We start from the raw sequence: 20,273 nt of genomic DNA on the forward strand, positions 1-20,273 counted from the left end.
TCATTGTTGCACTAAAATGATCAAACTAAAGAAAAGTCCTATGCTAGGTATTGGCAGGTCATATTCAGCATATCAATGATTTGATATGGAGCCTTGGGGCTGCAACTCTGTAACAAGTTCCCTGACTAAAGAATAACTATTTAATGACAAAACATGAAGTTCTGTTAATGTTTTATCTGTTCTAACACAGCTAAATCCCAGTAGCTTTCAAAGCCCAGCCTTTGGGTTTTTTTTCTAAATGAAATACCATGTTCAACACTTCTTATGCAATTTATGCGGTTGAAGAGGTAATGTCCGTAGCCCCATCATGTGAATATGTTCACAGGTAGTGCTGCTGAGAAACAGGCCAATTTTTTATAAAAGCTTCAGCTGGACAAAGTTGGAACCTTTCCAGACACAGAGGCACTATCTTCCCCAGAAATACAAGTTCCCTAGGGAAAATAAAAAAAACCAACAGAGACCTTACCTCATTGCAGAGAACATAGGTAGTTCAAAAGCATACCTTGCTCTGTATTCATGACTGATGAAGCAAGCGCCCTGCCTTTTCACCAGGTGCCTAGATGCGTGCAGGAAATAACATGACAAATACAATACTGTTTTTAAACATGTTATGCTTCAAAATTATAGCTCCTTTGTCAGACAAACCAGTTTTAAAACAAACTCATCCGATCATCATCTCTGCATTCCTACTTCTTCTTACAGAAGCAACTGCTCCTATTTACACTCACAGGCTGGCCAAGCAATCAAGCTATATATGGGGGGGAACTAATAACAGCCAATAAATGGGGGTGAGGTGGTAAGCACCTCGTTAACCTGATTTCTTGCCCTAGGAATTGTTACATGAAACCACAGCTTTAGACCCAGTAGTGAATTGTTAATTCTTCATTCATGTGTCTTTCTTCAACCAAACTTTACCGCTCTATAAAGCGTCATAAGTACAAATCAGCCTTGATCGGTGCTACAAATATATTAAATTCTCTTCTCTTACCTTGAATTGCACTGCAAATGCCATGCAAGCAGAAAGTGTTGCTAGCTCTCTAAAAAAGCTGCCTTTTAAAGGCTTTTCTATGAATACACTTACTCCACTTTACTGACAGTAGGCTAAATAAAACTTAACATGTCATGTGCATGCCAGGAATATGAATAAAATGATGCCTGACACTGGTATTACTATTCCTACTTCTGAGCAGTGATAAGTTATCAAGAGAAGGCTTCTTGATCCTGGTAAAACTTATCACACTTACGATGGAAATTATTTCATTGATACAAAATACTTCGCATCAAGCTCCAATAAGCTACTTCAGTACACACCTGTTTCAAGGCAATGAACAGTTGTACTGACCATATCTCTGCCACAGGGGAAGCAACAGAGGTGCTCTTGCTAACCCCTTGATAGGAGGAGGCAACTCTCCTCCTACATGAACCCCCTTGATAGGAAAAAAATCCAACAGAGGCTGCTAACAGATCAGTGCTGCACAGCCTCCACAACACAATGAGGGATTTAGCTTGTTTCACAAAAGCACCATGAAACTCGCATGCTGGTCTTCCTTCCCATCAGGAGGGGTCAGATATCATTCACCCTGATGCAGTAACTGATGAGGGCATTGACAAACCTGGTTGCACAGACAGCCTGAAACAACAGGTGAGGTATATCAAATCTTTTCATTGAAGACAAAACATCCTTGCTGTCCCCATCTTCAGGCTAGACACACGCAGAAGGAGCTGACAGCAGATGCTTCTGGTAGTTACAAGGGAAGGGTTTGGCAGAAGCATGCAGCAACACACGAGAGATCAGGATGTTTCTCCACACGCAGCATGTTCCCCAGGAAAAGATGGGAGGATTGGGCAAGGGACTAACACACAGGGCCATCTCTGATGGACCAGATGTGAGTCAAGTCAGTGCCAGTTTAAGTAGAGCAAGGATGACTATTCTTCTGTGTGAAGAACACTCAGCCACTGGTAGGGCTCAGGACACCTGATGAGAGCTACACTCCCTGATTAATTTAATCAAACAGAGCAGCAGGAGAGTTAAAAATGCATTTGTGTTACCAAGTGCTGCTTATCCCCCACAGACCTTGCCTTTTCCTCTTGACCTGCCTGACCCATTATACATGGGCAATAACACTCAGCCACCCTTGCTCTAACAAAGAGAGCAGTTGAATACCAATAGCTCACACTTGCACTCTTCCTCCCTCCCCAGCTGTTCACCATCTCATTGGCAGCTGGGGGTTATTTTCTTCAGGCCCTTATGTTGCAGGGTAAGGGAGGGCAGATTCTGGCTTGAGTAGTGCAGCAGGACAGTGTCTAAAGCTCCTTAGAAGTGATACTCCCTCCCATTTTCAGGGAAATGATTTCACAATACATCTCAAACAGTGCGTGTATAGAAATGGTCAGCATTAAATGTGAAACCTCAACAAGGACAAAAAAAATTTCTAGCTCAGTGTCTTTTATTAGTTTACCTTTAAAACAAGGCAATAGAAAGCTTACCTCTTAAATTGTATAGCTTATTATATTTCCTTTAGGTAACTGCTTATTTACATTGTAGAACAAAGATATACATTATTATTTTATACAGTATACTTATCGATTATTGCTAAATGACTTCTAACCAATAATTATTCTTATATACAGGCACATATTGACTATGAAAATAAAATTAAGGATTAAACATGGCATTGTTAGGGGTCCGAAATTATTAACATTACTTCTCATTCCAAGACTTTCCTCAATAAAAGGTTTTTCATTATGATGGTAAGAATATCACAGCCTGCCATAACCACCTAAGCACACATATGCTAACAGGTTGCCAGTGGCAACCTGAAGCTACTGCTTCAGGTTAGTTCTGGCTTTCCTGAAACCCTTAAAACAGTTGGGTTTCTGTGTAGGAAGCACATCCATGCATAGTGCCTGCCGAGACACACTCCGGCTGTTAGGCACCACTGATGTTGCAGGTACCAGGACAGCCTTAGTACTGAAAATAAAGCACAGCCTCAGCATTTGGTCAGAAAGCTGTATAGAGCTGATAGGGAAATACGTGCTCACTTGCTGCTGGCAGGGATGCTGTAGACCTGTAATGGTAGCCTAACATCTCTTCTGGTCACTGACTCAAAATCCTAGCGCAAAAAAAAAATACATAACAGAAATTGAATCCTTTCTTTTCAGCATCCATTTACAGGAGAGTTCACACATTTTCACTTACATCAAGCACAGACGCTTGCTAGAGCATAGCCTAAGCCTGAAGGGCTGGATGCTGCCACTGGCAGCAGTCAATATGAACTTAACTACCAAGTTGCCAGCAAGCCCTCCACGAATACCTTCCTTTTCATGACTGCCTTCTGTTGCCACATATGGAGGTCCTTATCTGGCAACATCCAGAACCTGAGGATTAAGGAGCTTAATCCTCTAGAGGATAAGGGAAAATAATCTGTTTTCTGTCACCTGCTCTTCTTCCCAAACACTTTGATGGAGCTGACTTCAGAAGGGACAGTCTAAGCCAGGACAGTAGGTTATGCTGTACCTCAATTACGCCCGTTAGAGCATAAAGAGTACATCACCCCTTATATGCTTGCACAGCTGCCAAGAAATTGGGTTTTGCCTCAGTTTGAGTCTGAAATGACTGTAAAGATAAGAGCAGAACCTGTATGTGGGCTGTTATCAACTCACTAGGACACAAACAAGCCTTCTGCTATCCAAAAAGATACTTCAATATTTCATATACTCATCTTACTATTTATTAATTAGCTTCTTCATTAGCATCTTGACATGCTTAGCTTCTGCTTTCAGGCATGTTTACACTATTGAAGACTTCAGCATAGCACTGAAGTGAACAGACCAAGTAATTCATTTGATCCTGCCCTTTCACTGGTAAATCCTCATCTCAGCACCCTTATGTGCTATCTCATCATGGATCAGGTTTCATAAAAGCAAAGGAGAACTACACAGCTCTTCTTTCAACTAATAATCAGGGAAAAAGGTAAATTTAAGACTAAACCGCTCTAACACAGGAATAAGTCACTAACTGAAGTATAACACTTTCAGTAAAGTTGAGGAGCAACCATGCAATAAGTTATCTTTACTTACATCATCTTAAAACAGTCACAGGATAAACTATTAATTTTTTTCTAATATCTCTGTAGAAACAGCCTTATAGCTTTTGTTTCTACCAAGGCAATGGCTCCTGTATAGAGCTAAAAAAGCCTGTAATATTTTAGTTGAAAACCAATACATAAACTTACAATAACTATAAAGCAGTTTACTTGAAAAGTTATTATTTATACCTCAACTGCTTTTCGTATTTCAAAACATTTATGCTTAAGCAGCTAACACAGAAAACTTTTTATAGTATCTTCAATGAAAAATAACTCTACATGCCTTTTATAAAAATTTTTACTGTTTAAATAAATACAAAAGTTAAATTGCTATAAAATTTAATATTTCATTCCTTTTCAGTTATTTCACAACAACAGAAAACATCTAAAATCCATTCCATAAGCTTACCCTGACTTTTAGTCAGCATAAACTTAAAAAGCTTGTTCATATTGAAGAAAAACCAAAAGTTTTCCCACTATTTCCTCAATTGCTTCACAGAAAAAGAAAACATTTATATAGCATGTTGCCCAGTGTGAGCATTTATAACCTAAGGCCTTTCCCTCCTGCACACTCATTGGTCTGATTCCCATGAGCTAATCAAGCCAGGAATGCTTAAATTCACAGGGGACAGTCCTATTTCCTTTTGTTTGTTTGTGGGGGGTTTTTTTGGTGAAGCTAATTATTTCTTATAAAGAAAAAAGTATGCATTGTATTTTGTTTTTTTGAGAGGAAGCTATGGAATCAGTTATACATTTCTTAGTGAGTAGGATTGCTTAATTAACATGGGAACAAATTATTCTGAAGAAACCACTTGATAGTATTAGAGAGTAAAAAGTTACATTGTTTTCTTAATTTTGGGTTATTTTTCTGAGCTGTATATGTATTAAGCTTTAGCTTTTCTTTCTGAGGATTATGAGCTAAAGCTTTTTGTGGTTTATATTTAGTACAAATTGAAGAAAAGGTTTTTGAAAAAATACTGTATTTTTATACAAAGCTGCTAAACATGAGTGTAGCTGTTGCTGGGATTGTAGAGAACAAGCTTGGGTTTTCTTTCCTTTCTTTTAACTCTTTTTAAGTATGGAAAAAATATCTAGAAAGCTTCTTGTAGAAACTTTTTCTATAATATTTTTTTAAACAGTTTTCCTTTTTGTGCATAGTTGATGGATGGGCTAACTATGCCCTTAAAAAAAACCAAAACACTTTAACTTCAGACAGTATTTTCTGTTCTTATGGTAAGTCAGGAAATTAGATTCCATTAGAAACTAAAGCAAAGAAGGAAAGATGTTACCTAGGTCACTCTTAGGGCACTAAGATGTTTCTCTGCAGATTACTTTTTACTAATATCTTTAATCATTGAAGCAGTGTTCGGTGTTGCAGTGTTCATGGATGGAGTAAAATGTCATGTGATTATAGGTTGGGAATTTGGAGATGAGCAGCTATTGGTTCTGTGCTGCCAGCCCTCGATTCCTTTCAGTCTTACCAGGTTACCTGGGTCAGTGGTTATCTATAATGAATGCTTGTCCTGGCACTTTTGCTTCAAACAAGCCTTTAAGCTGTGTGGCTCCTTTTGCAAGGAGCAGAGCCTGCGAGCCCTTAGATGGATTTGGGAAAAGCACTTCTATACTGGACTGCAACAACTGGAAAAGCAGAAAAAGACAGCTTACCTTGCTGCAGTCAGGCCCCATCATCTTCTATCCCATCAAGAGCTGTAGAATTTGAGTAGAGTTGTCAGAATGTCTGGGTGGTTTTACTTAAATTCACTGAGTGTATTTGATGGCTCACATCTCTTTTAAAGTGTATGTAAATTCCTGGCCTTTGGTTGTTGCAGGGAATTTGTGTTTGTGGACTTAATTCTTGCATTTTTGTAACTGAGTAGAAGGTCAGTGCTCTTTTCCTTTAAGAAAAAGAAACAAGTCTCAAAGCCCAACGCAAATATTTATTTCTGGATTATGTTACAGACTCATAAATTATTTGCAGACTGACACCTAGTAACTGTGTCTTGTTCAAAAAAGTAGGGTGATGTTAGAGTAATAGCCTTGCTAAATGCTCAGTCATTTGCAGCTCTAGTGGGAGAACAACAATCCCAGCTGATTCTACTAATGTAAAGCAATCTATATGGCACTAGAGGATTTTCAGTCTTAGTTTTGCATGCAGTGGCATTTCTTTGCTTGCAGCACAAATGTGTCACTGTATGGAATCATCTCAAGGAAGTTTTTTGCAAATCACTTTTTAAAGGTCAAAAACGGTATGTCCTGAATAGTAACCAAATAGCAAAGACTTGTTTGAAATGACAAAATGGTTTTTTAAAGGTTGATTAAATACCCCAAAAGTATTGTCTTTGAACGAATACCTTTTAATGTCTTATGAGGATTACAGAGTAGAAGTAGAAAACAACTCTAACTCTTCCTTCTCAGACTATACATTATAGCTGAGTTTTAAGTCTTTGATTTACAAAAACATTGACAAAAACTAGCCTATGGCAATGTAAATAGTGATGAAGTTACAGGTTTCTAAATTGTAGTCAAGCAATTGCAAATCCTTCCTGTTTTTGGTGGTGTTCCACACCTCTCAAGCCCTTGTTGTGTGATATAAATGTGAGAGCTATAAAGAAAGTACATTCAGTGTTGCAGCAAGGGTTGGAAAAGCTTGCTAAGCTTCCGTCCTGAGTGCTATGTCTGGTTATGCCTTGAGCAGTTTTGTTCAGTCTTGGATCCATGGTGTTAATTTAGATTCATTAATTGCTGAAAGAGTAAAAGAGAGCCTCTTAGGTTTTTGTTCCATTGCAGCCCCAGGGTATCAAAGCTTGCCCCAAAACATGGGGAATAAAATTTCCATACTTGCTTTGCGGAGATTAGAAATGCTCACCAGATAGAAAAGCTATTTTACACAGGACCAAAGCTAACTAACAGCGCTCTCTACAAGGAGGCCACTGAATACGGACTTGCTCTGTTGAAAACGCTGAGAATTCAGCTCAAGAAACATTAGCGGGGTGGTGAGAGCACAGGGGAGCCATGGTAAACATCCCCCCCACCCCTCCCAATTAAATTAGAGCTGCCCCTTTTAAAGTGTTTTCTTGGTGTGAAAAGTGTTATATGTGATAAAAGCCACAGATTCTTAACTGAGTGGCAAGCTAGCTGTGCAGACAAACACTTCAGATATATTTGTGATTTAATTTTTTTCTTTTTTAAAAAAAGCTATTAGTGACCAGGAGTGACAGCTGTCTTAAACTTGTGCTGTATATTATTCCTAAGCTCTGCTATCAGCTTGATGCTTAAGAGAATCCCCGGGTGTCTTGTGCCTAATGGAAACCACTTCAGTGTGCCTTTTTGGATTGCACTTTCTATTTACTGAGTCTATATACTTGATTATAAATCTACTTTCTGGTCTGGCTGCTGCTGACTAGAGTGATAATACTTCAGTAGGAAAAGAATCCAATGCCTAATTCCATCTAATCTAAAAATATAATGCAAGTTAGTGTGATTTGTTAGCACGAGGGGTAGTAAGAACACATGTTGTAATTCAGATTCAGGATGAGAAACAAGCTCATACTTACCATTAGACTTAGTTTTCAGGTTTTGAGATGGGTTTGAGATTTAACATTTTAAATATTTGAACCCAGTGTATTCAGGTCCTACATGTGCTTAATTAAACCAAGATCTTATTGTCTAGAACTGTCTTGTTACTAGATTTCAGTTGTCAGTCAAGGTTTGGAGGTCTACGATGTACCAAGGTTTTGATACACTTATGGGTGTCTTAACAATTACAAGGATCTGGAGAATCTGAGGAGCAAAGCAATGCTTTTTAACCTTGAGTTTACAATCCTTTGAAGTTGTATTGCACACTTGCCTCTTCTGGCTGTAAAAGCATGAAAGGAATTCTTGTTACCTACTTCTATAATACTCAACCCTTCTTTAGATTTCTTGCTCAGGCATGTTTGCCAGATTTTTTCAGTGGTCATGCTGTCAGAAGAAAAAGGAAATAAGAATCTTGGTTCTGTTAGGAGCAAGACTTTACCTGTCAGTGCTGTGCTCTGTAAATTGCTTTGGCTATTTACTTACATCAGTTCAATTCCACTGCATTTGCTTCCTGGTCCGTATACTTCAACTTCCTAGTAAGTGTGGGATTGATAATTAATGTGCCAGATCCTATGCAAAGGCAGCACCTTTTGGAAAAGATTGACAAATACGCACAGTTGGGGTAAATCTGTACCTGTGTTGCCACCCTGTGTACAATGTGGAGTGTGTTCTTTCACCAAAGAAAGGGGAGAAAGGCTAATTAGTCTTTTCTATTAAGACACAACAGGGTTTCCAAGGCCATTTCCTTGTAGTTCTGCACTGTGCAGAAATGAAGGACTTAACAGGACAGGCAGAGAAATGGCAAAAAGGAAAATGACTTTGTGTTCCTTTGAGGGGAAGCACACATTAAATAAATGTATACTTTCAGGCATTGTTATGTCTGGGTGGTTTGCTTTGGTACAGCCTTCCTGTTAGTAGTTTGTTTGACAGAGATATTGTAGGAATGTGTTTTTCAGAGTGTTTAGTCATCTGCTGTGATGTGCCAGTCCCTGGAAATACATGGATCTGTCTTCAGTGCAAGCACTGCAAATCTGACCTGTAGATGAGAGAAGTAAGAGTCAAGACAACAACCTGGCTGAATTTAAAAAATAATTTTAAAAAAATCCACCTCCAGACCCATGTGTTTTCCACCAGGTACTTTGATAGACCTCACTGCAATTGATTAATAAAGAAAGCTTTACACTACAGCAAGGGGTTTTCTAGGCAGATCCCCACTGTCTGTGAGGAAGTCCCACTCCCTTGCACATCTGGAACAGCTTCCCTGGGAGCGGCAGCACCAGCTGGGAGGTTCCACCATTCCTTGTAAGGCTGCTGCATCTGCCTGGCAAGGCCACTCGCGCTGGAGATGCTGTTTCCACAAACCAGGCTGCACACTTGTGCTCCTTCTTTTGGGTGATGATCCAGAATTACTATTCCTGAATGAAGTCAGGAAAAGCACAAGCAAGAAAGCAAGAATATTTCCCAACTCTACAGTGAATCTTTCTTGATCGGTTTCCTTTGTGAACATGAGCCAAAATTGGTACAATCTTACCTTAAAGATTGATAGCTTCTTCTAAGGGAGACGAGTCTGAGAGAGTCCCTACGACAGGCTAGCTGAAATCTGCGGTTGGCTTGTGCCCATGACAGGAAAGACACCCCACAGACAAAAACTTAGTGAGTGGTAGCGCAGGACGGCCTGACAGGGACAACAGAGCTGCAGTCCTGGAAAGCTGCAGTCAGCAAAACCCCTCATTATTCTAACTCAGAAGTAACCTGGCTTAGAGTAACCATGTTCTGGATTAAAATGTAGATACCTCTGGTAGGATTTATGCTCCTCAGTCAACTGTGGATGTGTTCACACCTGGTTTTGTTGGGTCAGATTGTAAACCATGGCTGAGAGTAGGCTTTGGTGCTACAAGCCCCGATACTGGGGGGGTTTTGCTGCTTGCAAGACTTACGTTTGGCGTTGTTCTCATACCTCTATAAACTTTCCACAAAGCAAAAATTTCCTGTCCTAATCAAGAAAGGAGTGGCAGGACAGGAGCTGAAAATTGGGGCTTAATTGTTAGACAAGCTTAGGTATCTCTGGGTATCCCACCTGGCTTACAGCAGCCAAGGCAGGGTGGCACAGATCTCTCCTGGTCCATGTTATGTGTCTGCTGGCTCTGTGAAGCATCTTTGTGAGCATTAGATTGCCACGTTTAGGCAAATGAAGTGAGACCCCAGTATCTCAGCAATGGGGTTCTGGTATATTTTAAGGTAACTCTCTTCCTGCCTTTTCCAGGGTAACTGTCCTGCTCTGCATGAGATAATCCAGTATTAACTGAGTAGGCGAGAGAAATATTTAAGTATATCTAACTACGTATATATAGCTATATATAAAGTATATGAAATACTCATTTAACTAGGACCTGGCACGCTGGGATTTCACTAATGAGAATTGAGAGTCATTGTTTCTCTCACCTACTCAGTAAATACATATATTAACTCTGTGTGTGTGTCTATACATAATGTGCCAAACAATCTCAGCTTTGTTTATCTAGTCTCTTTCTTCCTGTGTGTTTTCTTGAGGCCAAACTGTTCACTTGCTTATGTAAGTGTTAACCATTCACCCCTTCTCATGGACTTGCTTTTCAGACTTGTAAGTTTTTATGCCCTTCACCCTTGCAACTTTGGGGAAAAGTCATTTCGGTTACACTCGGGCTTTGCCTTCCCTGAGTTACAGCCCAAGATAGATGTACCCTGCTGCCTGCCATGCTGCCCGAGACTAGCAAAATATTCCACCTCAGTGTGCTAGTGCTTCAGTATTTGAGGTGTAGATCAGAGCCCATTTAAAGCAGCCTGCCTTGCAATAACTCCCTTTCCTCCAGTGACTGCTCACTCTTTCTCAGTACGACCAAAGTAGTAACACCCTAAGGCTGCCCTGAGCTACCTTGAAGTGCTGCTCAGTTCGATTTGAATACTGTTTTCTTGTTGTCCGGGACAGCATGGAAGAAAGCAATACCGTGGCAGGGTATTTTGATGCCAGAAAGAATATCAACCCAGTGTCTACAGGTACTGGGATACCACCTATGTGAACTGTTTCATTTGAGCTTCCAATGTGCACATCAATTATCCGATATGCTTAGGCAGTGCAATGAGAATGGGATGAGGAATTAGCAGAATGTACTCTGCAAGCTGCTAAGGAGAGCTACTCCAGTGTACTCTAGTTGTCCCAAGTCGTTCCTTTGGAATTCATCTACCAGTCCGTGTCATCGTTCAAAACCACAAGAAGTTAAGGGATAACACCAGACCTGACCCATGTTTGCTGCTTATAGTTTTCTTGGAGAGCAATGTTAACTGCTTAGTAAAGGCATGTTGAATGGTGTATTGCCTTGTCTTGCAGCAGCAGCGAAGACTGGTTGTTCAGTCATGAATAAGTGCTGATGTTGAAAAGAAAAGGATGTATGTTGTGGCAAAAAAAAGTTCTGCTTTAATTCCAATGTTTTTCTCCACAGTCCCCAGGAGTTCTCTGCATGTTTCTGTGTGTGAAGAAAGCCTTTGCTCTAGGCAGATAGTGAGTTGTGATCAGGTTTCCACAACAACCATCTGCAAACATGCCTAGTGTATTATGCCAGTAGGGACTTAAAACTAGTGCCTTCCTTGTCTGAAGCAACGCTGCTGAAGTGTTAGCTTCTGCAGATTTTCCTGCAGAGTTTTCAGGTTCTCTGGAAATTTTCTTGCAGAGTGCCACGGAGGTAACTTTATATACATCAGTTAATGCAGAATAAGATGTTATTTTTCCCCTATCTTATCTTCACTGTCAGAGCTGTAAAGTATCAGGTATGTACTTATCTGTTTACAGTTCTTAATAATACCTTCTTAGAACACATTTTGCCTCTGGATTAAGCAATTCCTGAGTAACTGTATAAAATGTGTGATATTGCAAGTACTGATATTGCAATACTTGACATTGCGAGTACACTGATCATCTCTAAAGCAAACTTTTTAGGCTATTCATTTTTGTTATGCTTTAGCAAGCAAGGACTGTATTGCTGAGGCACTGAAAGTAGCGATTTAAAATATCTGTTGGTTGCTACTTGGTCATTTAAGCCAATAAGGGTAAAAAAGAAGCTAACTACACAAGCATGGTGAGCAGTCTGACCTGGTAGTACCATGTACAGCTTAAACCATGACATCGAGGTGGAAGAAGTGAATTCTGTGGATATGAGAGCAAGTCAAGAGTGAGTAACAGCACATCAGAACATGGGTAGGCTGGGCTGAAGCAAGAGAAAACTTGTTGTCTTTGAGGTTCAGTTTGGTCTCTGTGTCTCAAGTCAGGCAGCTGCTCCAGGCTCTGGAGAGGATATTAGGAAGTGGAAGGAAGTCTGCTAAGTAAAAGGTATTTGCGACTGTAAAATCATTTAAGAAACGAGAAGAGTGGGGATGTAACAGTCTTGTAGACTAGGAGCCATAGAGTTAGCCAAGGGACCCAAGAACTTGTGCTGTGTATCCAGAACCTTTGTATGCCTCAGGAGACGCAGCAAAGACGAAGGTATTGTCAGGGGTGTAGTGGTCATTAGGACTGAGTATTAGCTCATGTTTGTATGTAAAAAGATAAAGCCTTGACCAGATGTCTCTGCAGTGTCTGGGGCAGTGCTGCTTTGATGTAAATGCGTACAGAGGAAAAGGTAATGCGTGCACTGCCCTTCCTAGGCCTGGCTGCTCCTACAGAGGTGGCTATGGAGGCATTTTCTGCAGCAGGATTTGGAGGCTCTGCTTAGCACTTGGACCTGGAGCATCTGTGAAGAACTACCCACCTGTGCTGTGTAGCTGAAAATCTCTGGATCTGGCTTTGTAACAGTTGAGAGGAATCTAAACTAGCTCCTGCATGGCTTCGTAGCAGCATCTCAGCATCTATTGTAAACAGACAGACTTTGCAGCTGCTGAATGATTTGGCAGAAAAAAGAAATGCCCTGCTAGCATCCAAAGAGAAAGTGAAACAGAGCAAACTAGGGTGAGAATATATTTAGCATGAAATAGTAAAACTAAAGTAGGGTCAACACATGCATTTCTCCATCAATACCTGGTATGTGCAAAATGCAGGATGGCTGGGGTTTAGCGATGCCTGTCTTGTTTTTTGCTATTAGCTTTGTAGCAGAGTCTTTACCTTCCCGTAGCATAGACGATATTGTTCTCTTGAAGACAGTAAGTATTGTCACTACTTTCTTGGCCTGCATTTAATCCCTGCAGACCAAAGAGGATTTAAATGAGTTTCATGACTGTAAATCACTCTGTTACTGTGCTTGTGGAGTTCCTCAGACAGTGTTTGGAGATAGAAATTGCTGCCGCCTGGGAGTTAATTCAGCCTGTGACCTTTTCAGCGAACAGTCAGAGGGTCTCTTATTCCAGTTTGCCTGCTCCAGGCTGCCATGCCCCCCTCCTACCAGCATCCCCTGCAACAACCTAAACCACCTTGGAAACTGCAGGTTGGATGCTGTATCTGCAAGCTCTGGAAAATGAAGGTTGGTTCAGCTACGAATTCTTAAGTCGTTCTCTGAAACTGCCAAAGCTATTATGCTCGAAACATTGAACTCGTGAAATGTGGACTGACTGAAAGCTGGAAACCTTGTGGTCAACTGAAAGGAGGCATTTGTGAGGAATGTTGGTGGTCTTGAACGTACAGCTAGCTAGAAATGATTGATGGAAGAGTTCGCTGTCCAAGTGCTGACCTGTATTCTGTCCACATCTGACAGTTTTAGCGAAACCTTATTTTGACTATGGTTGTGACTATATACATGGTATAACATAATTTACATTGTAATGGTGGGAACAGTCAAAATGAAGCTTTAAAATATTTTTGTTGTTGAAGCAATGTACTTATGTATAAACTAAATGTCTTGAAACAGAAGTTCTATAACATGATCATTTTTATTTAAAAACAAATTTTTGAAATGCCAGGATTTTCTGTGAGCTGGAAATGCTGGGTTTTGGTGGGTGTCCTTCACACAGATGAAGTAGTGTTTTATAAGCTTTTCTCAAAAGCTGAGTAGCAGCAAACTGCTGGCCAGTGTGGGTAAACATGCGTGGAGTTGAATATCCACTTGTACTCTAAATGTACTCCAGTCTTTTTCGTTAGAATACAGCCTTTAAGCTCTGCTTAATGTAATTTGCTTACAGAAGGGAGAAAATGTCTTATGAGGACTTTCGAGAAAGCAGACTGAGGTTCTCGGACTCCCTTAATGGTCAGCACTGAATTTACCTGAAATAAGGCCTAGATGACTTCAGAAATGGCTTTCCTCTTTCATCTGATAACATGATTGTGTATAATGGAAAGCGGCCTGTCTCAGTTACCTTTCAAAACAGCACTCTGAAATCTTCATCCACAGCTCCGTGGAAGAAAAGGAAGAAGTGCGCCAAAATGCACTTTCCAAGCTCAGCCTGCTGCAGCAAGGCAGGAGGGATTATGTTGCACAGATAGTGCTGTCGGAACCAGCATTTCTTAGTGTTCTACCCATGCTTGGAAAAAAGTATCTCCCCAAAGGTCATGATTTTGTAATCCTGCTTAAACACGGTTTCTTCAGGGAGTTGGAAAAGGAAACTAATCTAGCATACAACTACTGTTGTAAAATAAAAACCACAGCAACTTCTGCTTCTTTCCAAAGGAAAAACAAGGTAAATGATATTAAAGGCAACTTAGATTTAGATGTTAAGTCCAAATTGTCAGCAAGTAATTCGTGGAACAGTATTACAAATGGGCTAATTGAGGAATCTAGTGCCTGCCATCACGGTCAACAGATTACAGAAAATGCATTATCTGCTAAGCTATCACCAGGCACCAGTACAAATGGACATTATAGAGCAGGCAGAGAATCTAATCAGAATTGAAAAGTTAGGAGTAGGCCCAAGAGAGCAGAGTATATCTCATTACCTTTATTTCTCAGGCTGTTTACAGAATCATCCCTCTTTTCCCAGTCTCGAGTTCTTCAGCTTTCTGTACTTGAGGCAAACAAAAGCTAGCAGGTCCTTATCTCTTGTGTGGCTGGGAACTTCTGGAAAGTGCTTGTTTAGATGTTGCAGATAAAGAACAGTGACCAAATACAATGGGAAAATTAAGCTTTTTTCTTCCTAGTACGTCTCAAAAGGAACAGGGGAGAGCTGGGAGACTTTTGGAAGGGACAGGCTTCATGCTACAGAAGATGAGGACCCCTGGGAGAAGCGCCTTAGTATTGTTTAGCATTGTCTAAGGGGATATAATCACCTAAGGCTTGGATGCAATAAGGTGACGGATGGGTTCATTGCCTGAGAATTCAGAAAAGGGAATTGGGTCTCGGTTCTGTGAGTACAGACAACAGCAGAGCTCTCCTCGATCCCAGGCTGCTGTTACTGGGGCAATGGGATCATGAAACAAGGGATTGTACTGAAGGGAAGGGAACTTAAAAGCAGCTGCAGGAAAATTTCTTATATGGTACAGCAGATTGCCATAGAAGATGGCGGAGACCAGAATTTCAGCACGATTCACAGATATAGCAAGCAGCCTGAGTTGCAATTAATGCTTTAGGGATTTTTGAAAAAGGCCTGTACATTGAAGCTTCTGGACTATGAACTGCCTTAACTGCTAGTAGACCTGGAGGGCTGCATGTTGGGCAGTCCTTCACACAGCCCCCAAGCAGACTTCCTCCAATAAGGTTATTTTTGAACACAGGTTGTCTTTTTGCTTGGCGTGCAGCTCTTGAGAGGGGTTGCTGGTGTCTTGGATCCTGAAATGCTTTTGAAGAGCAAAAGGCTGGCTACAGTGTCTGTGAACAGGAGAATCCCAGCCCCTTCAGGAGGTGCTGGATCATATGGAGGACATGCAAAGCAAAGTAACAACTTTCAAGACATGATTACAGTAAGTATAGGGCAAGATGATGAAGACAGCAACACAAATGGCTCTGAATGCCCCCCTCTCTGTGATGAGATGAGTGGAAAAAGGAATTCAAGTACTTAATTAAAATTGACATCGATCTGTCACGGGAGTAGTTTTCATTAAAAGATAGGTTCCTTTGCCTTCCTCCATGATACTGATAAATGAATTGATATCCCACCACCTGTTCGGAGACCAGTTAGGATTAGTTCTGGGTGATACAAAAACATAAGGAGACAGTCCCACTGATGGTTAGTTTTACAGCCTAAGTTAGCTAAGGCAAAATAAGCGGTGTCGCTTCATTATTCCTTTAAGGACTTTTAATAATGACAGAAATGCATATTTCTGTCATTATTAATGCATCAATGCATACATGTGATGGGCACATAGAGCTCTGAGCTTCAATTTTTTAGGGCTTTCTATTTTGAAGGTGGCAGGTTATTTCAAGCCTTGCATCCAAACCTTGGGACTGTACTGCTTGATACAGCAGGTGCAGCCCTTTCTTCTGTTTGTGAAGGTGGTCTTCACAAATGGTTCAAATTGCTTAAGCTATCCCTTGAAAAAATCATGCCATGTCTAGTGGTCAACTGCAGCATCTGTGATCCAAAGGCGTATGTGCAAACACAGCATCCCGCTTTAGGCTGTTGTCTAATACTGACTGTGTGGTGACAGCTATCACTGCAGCTAATCCAAGGGTGTTTCAGATTGTATTGCATTAATACCTGCAGCGACAAGGAGTTTCAAGGCAAAAACCCATGTACACGGTCTTCCAAGAAGGTAGCAGCAAGAGAAAAGGAGGCCATGCTGACTGACTTTGTTCCCCCTGATGAACGTGTGAAGTGAGCAACCAGCATTTTTGTGACTGGGTTATGTCTTTGGTAAGTAAAACAAAACTGCCACCACCTGCTCTGTTTGATTCTAGAAACCTAATTGCTTCATTTAGGCTAGATGTCTTTGGACTTAAGAAGTAAAAACGTGGCTCTGGATGTGTGCAAAGTCAAAACCAAGACTTCTTGTTTGACTCTTAGCTCTGATGTCCTGTTGTGACTAATAGGACTCAGCCCACTAAAATGTAAAGCAAGGAATAAGTATCGTTATACAAAAATACTGCTAAGTAAGTTTGCTTCAGGAAGTTTTCTTTTCAGGGAGGCCATCCATGTCCAAATTACTATTTAACTGCCTCACCTTGGAGTAGTCCCCTTATATCTGAAATTAATACACCAACTCACGTATCGGTTCAAACTGACTTTGCGGTTGCCTCGTGACTGTGATGATGCTAATGCAAGCCATACTTGTAGATCAGTTGAAACTGTGATGCTGAGTTTTTAATAGTACTATAGATTTGAGGGGGGGAGGGGATGTATGCAAGAAAATACTAATAATGAGATGTTGCTTTCTTCCCCACCCTGAGACTGTCGTGGGGTGGTTGTTCCAGGGAGGATGGAACTGCAATATTGATGAAGATAGCCTCGTGAGCTTGCTCAACACCAGCTGTGAAAGGGAGGCCACTGTCCCTTCACTTTTCCATGCTGTCAAACTCAACAGTGTGGAAGCAGAGCAGTCAAAGAGCCAGGGGATTTCATCTCCCCAGTTAGCTGTCAGGAGTTCTCATCACCTAAGGACCCTGCCCTGCCAGGTTAAAGTAAAAGAGCCCTCATTTACATTTGCAAAATTCTAATTGCTTTGGATGGTTTTTTGGGGAGGGTGCCCACTGGAGATGAGAGCCTGTTTTTTCCAGGGAGCACTTGATTTTTCTCTCTAATTGTGTCTTAAGGTTTCAGAGTGCAGTTGAAAAAGGAAACGTTCAATAATGGTTACTTTTTACATGCAGCAGAGCAGTAAAATAGGAGAATGATACCTAAGAGTATTATGGCTCAACGATACAGTCTTTTTGCTGGTCAAACTGTAGAAGATTCTCAGCAGTTTTGCGTGTACCCAAAGCCAGTGAAATCAACAGAAAAACATGGTTGAATACTATGCCAGCTTTGGATTAGGTGAAGGACATCACATCTGAGCCATCTCAAGATGTGGTTTGTTAGATGTTACAGTTGGAGCCTCATGAAGTCCTCAGTCCCGAGTATCTGTGGCACTCATGTAGGAGAGCAGGGGGACTGGCGGAGGTGTCAACGACTAGAAGAAGCTGAAGCACAGGGCAATGACCTTCCTGTCCCTACCTTCCCCATTACCTGCTTTTCTTTCTGTATTTTCTTTCACTCATTGAATACATAATCAAAGGCTATAATGGCTGAGGTCAAAACTGGAGGAGGATTTTAGGGAAAATATTTGCTGGAGGAATTTAGGTAAGAGGTTGAAGTTTGGCCAGTTCTGGCTTAACAGAAAGGTGGCATTTCTCCAACCCTGTAGCTAGGTTTTTTCCATGTTCAGAAATTAGATTTTGAAATAGAAACAGCCTCTGACTCCCAAAGTAGGAACCTCACAGACTTCCTTCCCAGGTTCTCCCAAAAAAGTTTAAAAAAAAAAAAAGATGGTCAGGTGACTCGAGGGTAGTGATTCTCACAAGTAGCTTTTATTAGTGTTTCCCTTGGTGGGGAAAAAAGGGAAAAAATTGCTAGTCAGACATCCTCATCAGCCATCACCTTGATATTGCATAGTTGTAGGGTACAAGATCATCCCTGGTGGACCCTTCAGAGGTGGTATTCAGGTTCTGTGACAGTGTCTGTACAGCCTATGGTACGAGGGACAAATGCCAACATGATGTAAGAACACTGCAACAGTGTGTTTGCAGGTCCCTTCCCAAACAAAATGGGAGAAAATCTGATACAGAGCGGGTTATCTTGATCCCACAACATGGAGAAAACAGAAAGCAAACGAACCATTAAAAGCTCCAGAGACAACCATCAATAGCCTTGGACGCAAAGAACCGGTCTGAAAAGGTACTGTGAATGTAAAAAATAAATGATATCATTCTTTTGTGATATAGCTATGAGAGATGGTTATGACGGTAATGTCCCTGGGCGCTGTGTTGTGCCTGACAGCCACAAATAAATGTGGAATGTAGCATGTTATCCAAGCTGAGATAACCATGCTCAAACAGGCTCATTTACTTGGATTAGACTGTGGTTTTATGGCACCTATATGTGGACAATAGCTCTAGAAGGCCTAAGAACACAATTTAAGATTTAGTTGACGTAGTTGCAAATCCATCCCCTCGAATGCTCTTGGTATCATATATGACCAAAAAGCATTCATATGCTGAAAGCAAGCAATTGTCATTTCAGAACATTTTAGGGTAGTTTTATCTTTGGTTTTTTACTGCAATACCCATCTTGACAAAGATGCTGGTTTCAGCTGTGGTACAAGGTGTTAGAAGGAGTTTGAAGAGCAGGCAGGTAATTTTTCCACTGCTGGGTTTATTTAGATGTATGTTTAGTTTCCTTGTGATAAAAAAAAAAATCTACCCCATCTTCACACTTAATACATAGCCAAAAGGGAAGATGCTATTCATGCTCTAGAGGGCAGTCCTTCCAAAGGTAAAATTGAGGAGTTGCACATGACTAAAATCATGCCACATGCAAAGGGCTGGTGAGCTGAATGAGAAGTGTCACTCTTGTTGTTTTATGAAGAAATGCTTTCTGTAAGACAACGGAGTAAGCTTTGCAAAGAGGATGCCTGGGAACAGCTGAGCTCAGAAGAACACAAAGGCAAAGGCTACAGTTATGTTACTACTCCTTCAAAATTAAGGCAATGTCTACAGTTGAAAGGAAATCCACCACATTTTGTCCAGCTCTTCCTGGGAATATACAACAGATTAGCAACAGTAGGTGCGCTTACTTGGATAATGAAGAATAACACTTCCTGCCTTCCTTACCAAAGGTGCTGGGAGAAATTACTTTGTGTAACACAGGACATGAGATTACAGGACCATAGGTTATAATTTGCTAAAACCATGTGGGAACTTCACGTTTAGGCACATGGTTCCAGAGTAGAGGCAGAGCCCCAAGGACTGACAAGTCCCTGTGGTTGTAACCTGAAGGGCTGGGTTGGGAGATGAAATGCAGCCTCGCCATGACTTCCTAGTTTCTAACATCACAGCACTCCTAGGTTGGTGAACACCAGGACTTTAAAGATGAAAATGTCTGAGACAAATTTCAGTGAGCTTAGTACTGAACCACTGAAATACTTATAGCTGTGTCAGTATATGGCAGGAGTCTGCCTCCCTTTGCATTTTGCATTTCTTAGAATAGGCTATCTTTTTGCATGAAGGAGGGAAAAAAATTATATTTTTGCATTCATTTTCCGTAACTCTGATGTAATATTAGAAAAACTTATATCTCACTCCTCTTTACTCCTTTGGACTTCAAAAATTGGTCCCTGCAAGATAGTTTTTTCTTCAGGACAGATACATTTCATATGAATGACTAGCCCCTGACATACCTGGGGCACTTTTTTCAGTGGTGAGATAAAATTCTGATCTGTGGATTGCTATTTCAAGAGGCCATGTTTGGGTTTTTAAGCTCCAATCCTGCACTGACTCACAGGGCCTTGAAGCAGCTCAGTGATGCGGAGCTGATCCTAAAATCATAAATCAGTTCAGCCTCAATCTGTCATAGTTTCTGCAAGTGCATCGTAATATTTTTATCCCAGTATTTGAGGAGGCTTTGCCTGTAAGTATAAGCAGTTATTTAGGGAAAGCTTCTTACTTCACTGTGAAGGAGGAAAGAAAATTATTATAGACTTGGCTTTTTCTTAAGAATTCTTATTGAACTGGAATATAATACACAGAC

The sequence above is a fragment of the Aptenodytes patagonicus genome, chromosome 4 (assembly GCF_965638725.1).
Source record: "Aptenodytes patagonicus chromosome 4, bAptPat1.pri.cur, whole genome shotgun sequence".
Lineage (NCBI taxonomy): Eukaryota > Metazoa > Chordata > Aves > Sphenisciformes > Spheniscidae > Aptenodytes > Aptenodytes patagonicus.